This window comes from Manis javanica, chromosome 13 (genome assembly GCF_040802235.1).
Source record: "Manis javanica isolate MJ-LG chromosome 13, MJ_LKY, whole genome shotgun sequence".
Classification (NCBI taxonomy): domain Eukaryota; kingdom Metazoa; phylum Chordata; class Mammalia; order Pholidota; family Manidae; genus Manis; species Manis javanica.
In genome coordinates this window covers 186,776-192,374 of record NC_133168.1, presented here as the reverse complement: position 1 = coordinate 192,374, position 5,599 = coordinate 186,776, and positions in this window count along the sequence as shown.

Genomic DNA, 5,599 nt, shown 5'->3' with positions numbered 1-5,599 from the left:
CCTCAGACATCCTCAGTGCTGCTGTCTTGCAAAACTCTTGGCATATGTTTCTTGAGCAAATGGGTCCGACGCAAGGAAAGGTTAATACTCAGTAGTGACGCACCCGGGGGCTAGAGGAGATGTGCTCCGTCTGCTGATTTCCACACATGGTGGGGTTTCCCCCCAACACACACTGATATTTTAAACAGTTGCCCAGCAAAGCACACAGCAAGTCATGTGTGCCAGTGAAGTGACAGTCTTTTTCAAGGCCACAGGCTAGGAATGTGAATTATCTGCTAGAGTTTAGGTCTAGAATAAATATATACTTTTTCTTCCCCTACTCCTTCCCCAAATCACACACACACACATATACACTTGTACACTCATAAAAATTGGATTTTTCCAAAATTTCCCACTTGCCTAAGAAGCAAGGCACAAAGTGGGATGAGGAAAAGTGACTCAGCCCGTACTGCCCAGAAACAGATTTTCAGGAAGAAAAATAGGATTTCCCAAACAACAGCAAAGTAAAAGGAATTAGGCCCCTGTCTGCCAAGATCTTCATGAGGCTGTGGTTGAGCCAACGGCAGTGGTGGTGGTCGTGTGAGTCCCCAAAAGCTTAGCTTCCTCTTGGGGGACAACGCTTTTTGATAGCCTCTGATGATTTTCCTTTTTTCTCTTTTTTTCTTATTTTTCTTTTGGTATCATTAATGTACAGTTACATGAACAACATTATGGTTACTAGACTCCCCCTATTATCAAGTCCCCACCACATACCCCATTACAGTCACTGTCCATCAGCATGGTAAGATGCTATAGAATCACTACTTGTCTTCTCTGTATATACTGCCTTCCCCGTGCCCCCCCCCAACATTATGTCTGCTACTCGTAATGCCCCTGTTCCCCCCTACCCCTCCCTTCCCACCCACCCTCCCCAGTCCCTTTCCCTTTGGTAACTGTTAGTCCCTTCTTGGAGTCTGTGAGTCTGCTGCTGTTTTGTTCCTTCAGTTTTTTCTTTATTCTTATACTCCACAGATGAGTGAAATCATTTGGTACTTGTCTTTCTCCACCTGGCTTATTTCACTGAGTATAATACCCTCTAGCTCCACCCATGTTGTTGCAAATGGCAGGATTTGTTTTCTTCTTATGACTGAATAATATTCCATTGTGTATATATACCACCTCTTCTTTATCCATTCATTTACTGATGGACACTTAGGTGGCTTCCATTTCTTGGCTATTGTACATAGTGCTACGATAAACAAAGGGGTGCATATGCTTTTTTCAAACTGGGCTGCTGCGTTCTTAGGGTAAATTCCTAGGAGTGGAATTCCTGGGTCAAATGATATTTCTATTTTGAGTTTTTTGAGAAACCTCCATACTGCTTTCCACAATGGTAGGCGGGTTCCCCTTTCTCCACATCCTCACGAACATTTGTTGTTGTTTGTCTTTTGGACGGTGGCCATCCTAACTGATGTGAGGTTATATCTCGTGGTTTTAATTTGCATTTCTCTGATGATTAGTGATGTGGAGCATCTTTTCATGTGCCTGTTGGCCATCTGAATTTCTTCTTTGGAGAAGTGTCTGTTCAGATCCTCTGCCCATTTTTTAATTGGATTATTTGCTTTGTTTGTTGAAATGCGTGAGCTCTTTATATATCTTGGATGTCAACCCTTTATCAGACATATTATTTATGAATATATTCTGATGATTTTCATTTCCACCTGATGGACAGAGAGTCATATGGTCAAAGGAGCTGGGCCCAAGTCTCACCAAAACAACCACATGCTGTTCTGACTTGAAAGCACATTTTGTTCAGAACAACCTTAGTGGAACCAAGAGTTAGTTGACCGTGTACAAGCAACCACACTGATGTGATATTTTAGAAATGAGGCAGCCTTCTCTGAAGGATGGCCCAGTTCAGTGGAGAGAAGAATCTGGGCTCTGGGAAGTCTGGTCCGAGCGTGGACGCTGGGAGATGCACTTCTACGGCTGCCTTGTGGGACAGGTTTCTGACCTGCAGGATTAGATGTTGATACGTAGAAACTGAAGTGTTGAAAGGATTCGCGTTTTTGAAATGCCACATGCTGTTTTCTTTAGTCCCAGCTACAAATTCTCTCCATGAATTTCTGCTGTGCTGGACTTTGAAAACATTGGTATGACCATCACAGGAAAGAAACTCCCTCTGGAAACCGTGTATTACTACACCTTCGTGGAGCTTCACACTGATTCCAGACCCAGAAGGGCTACCCCGGAACTCCAGGGGATTTTTAAAGCAGTTCCCACCTCTTCACTCATCGTGCTGGAGGTGAGAAATATGAATAAAGGCAAGGCTTTGTGGAAGGCAGCTCTGAGTGGACTCACAGACATCTCTGTTTCTCTAGGTGCTGGAAGCCATATTCAGTGTGAAGTGAGAGAATGTGTAATTTCGGTTCCGAAGATGTTACGCTTCATTTATGTACAGGAGAGGTTTGTTCCGGGGGTGCCACAGCACAATGCCATTAGGGTGTCTGGAGGATAAAAACATGAACAGGGCCATCCTCTGATCTCTCCTCCAAACCGCTGTGTTCAAGGGAGGGGACCTCAGCTCATTCGCAGGAGGCCATCTTTCCACAGGGTCCTCACTGTTTCAAAAACAGGAGAAAACCTCAACAGCTCTAAAGCTGTAATTATGCCTTCTTATTACCCAACAAGAATGTTCTCTGGAGGGTGGCATGATGACACACCGGTATGTGACTGGCAGAGAGAAGGGGAGCTGGGAGGAGAGTGGGAGGCTGGGAGCAGGGCCGCCTGCCTTGGCTCGTGCGGGCGCTGTCCTTGCTGTCTAGCAGCTCTCGCAGAGCCCAGCTTTTCCTGGGGCAGACGAGGTAGGACTTTGCTGGTGGGTTCCCAGGCGCCCTCTGGCTATCAGTGTCACAGCGATCTCAGAGCATCAGGGCCGATTCCTCTACCCTGAGTCGCACGCACACTGAGGCCAGCCGATGGCATCAGGGACATTTGTGCCTGTCTAGAGGCAGGGGTCAGCCTAGGAAACGGAGTAGGAGCACCAGTGGGAGGGCCAGGCTTTGCCGGCCCAGAAAGGACCCCAAGAGGCTAGCTCCTTTATCTTCAGCCCCCAGGAAGGAAGTCACCTGGAAACTCCCCTTAAATGGATGGTATTTCCAGGGAAGCTCTTGTAGGAAGCTGGGGCTGAAGTGTTTTGCGAACAAGGCAAAGCTTCTTGTGTGAGGGATGAACTCCGTATGCTCTAGGTCATGATTGCCATGACTTTATAAACCTGGAATTTCCTAACTGAGCTTTATTTTCATTAAGAGCAGCATCTGTGAAATATTTCTTCATTAATCATGTTTGCCCCCCCATATTTAAAAAAAGATGTATTCCAGATTTGTGCTTTTCACAGGAGCATCACTCAATTAGTAATTCCTCCAATGTTTTTTATCAAGCCATGGGACAAATTTCAAATCACGTTATAAGCTGACATCAGATCTGAGCTTTATGCAGACCTTATGGTTTCCATAGTAACAAAATCACTTTGCAGTACAAGAAACATGTGGAAGATTAGAGAAAAATGAAGAGTGAATCTGAATTGAACAAAAGGCAGGAGCTAAATTCAGAATCTCTTGGGATACTGGAAAATGTTCATTACTGTTTTATCTATCTTAGAAGGTTAGTACAAGTCTCGGTGCTGCAAGGGGGGGAACTGTAGTGTTCTCATGATCTTTCAGTGTCTGAGACCGTCTCACTCCAAGCTACAGTCTTACAGATGCTTATGTGCATGTGTACACAGCTACGCACAGACATGCGTGTACACACACACATGCATCAAAGATCTGTGGTCTTTTTTTAAAGCTGGCTTCAGCATCCTTGATCAGGACCTTTCCAAAGGACCTACCTTATTTTCCGTCTGATGCACATGAACGCTAGGACAAGCTGACCTCCTAGTTGGGTAGATGGTATGGCTGCTTGGCAACGCCATTCATTCATTCATTCATTCATTCACTGGCTCACAGATCAGGACATATTTAGTGAGCATCTCTTATGACTTTACAGGTCACTTGGTAGGTCAAATTTCCCACTTACACATTGGATTCTTCTTTTCCTAATAGATTAGAAACTCAGATTATGTCTCTTTTATGATGCCCACTATGTACTTAATTAAGTCATTGACTAATAAAATGAGATGCCTGGAAGAGACTTGCACCAAGTCCCAGATTCTAGGTTGAGAGGAAAGAAAGAATTCTTAGGTCTAGGGTGTGTTTTGTACATAACTCACGTTGCTGCCCTGGGAGTCTATCCACTCTGCTTTCCCAGATTGCAAAAGGAGAAAATAAATATTCTCGAAATCTGTGGCATTTAATGATTAAAACACTAAATATGACTTGGGTTTCCAAACCCAAGTTGCAGCTGAGAAAGCCCACATCACCACAGAAGGGCATGCCTCATTCTCAGTGGGACTGTGCCATGTGAGAAATGCATGGTGATGCGGTAGACCATCGCTGTGTTCAGAGTGAGTCCGTTTCTCCCTTGGCTGGAGTGATTTGAGTGAGGGTCCCACAGGGCTTCAGAGGGAGTTGCAGATGAGGGAAGGTACAAATATTCCAACCTTTCATTAAGCGTTCCTTGACAAATCAGAGTGACTCCCTCCTGACACAGGGCTCCAGTCTTCCTCGTGACCCGGAAGGGTGAGGCCCAAAGTTGCCAGATCCCTGGCCTTCGGGGAGCCAGCTGCTGGCAAACCCACTAAAACCACAAAGGAGAAAAGGACAGAGAAAAGCACATCCAAGCGGGTAACTCGGAGCAAGAGAGGCGGAGCCTGTGGCCGTCCCTCGGAGGCACGGCGGTGTGAACTGGTGGGCATGCCCCTCGCGGCCCCGCCCTGCCGCACGCGGCTCTGTCCCCCCAGGCAGCCACTTTGGGTTGCCCTACCCCTTCCGAGTAATCAGGATCGGTTCAGCCACCACTTCTCCAAACTGACCTCTGACCCGCTCCGTGTCCTTCCCAGGTGGGTCAGGCGCGATTCTGCCGCGCCGCCAGGAACAGCCGGCAGGTGGTTCACTGCACAGCACTGCCCAGTCAAGGAAATAAATCCGTGAATTCCAGCCCAGGGCTGGAATTGTTCCCTAATTCACACCAAGGTGGGCTCAAGATGCCCTGTGCCGTGACCCCCGTGTGCTATGAGTATCCACGTATTTCCTCCACTCGACCCCTGAAGGGCCTGTCCTGTACCCAGCACGGGGGTTAGTGTTGAGTAACTGTCGAAAGAAATGTTGGATTATTAAGAACAGGGCGCTCTTCTACGGCCTTCAGGTGCGTGAGTCGTTCGTTCCTCATTCAGCCAGTTCACCGCAGAGCGAGCCGCCGCCCCGAGGGGCCAAGGAAGTTGCCCGAATCAGGCAGCGGTGGGTGTGGACCGGGAGCACGGAGAGCTGGTCTGTGGCCCCCCACGACCCGAGGGCTGCTTCCCAGTGGCGCCGGCTCCTGGCTTCCTTTCCTGGAGCGGGCCCCGGGGACAGGTGGGCAGAAGGCGAGCTGGACGGCCAGGCCTTCTGGGCGGCCCCCCGGGTCTGGGGGCTTGCGGGAGGCCAAGCAGCGTCCGGGCGGGAGGAAGGAAATGGGGGGACGA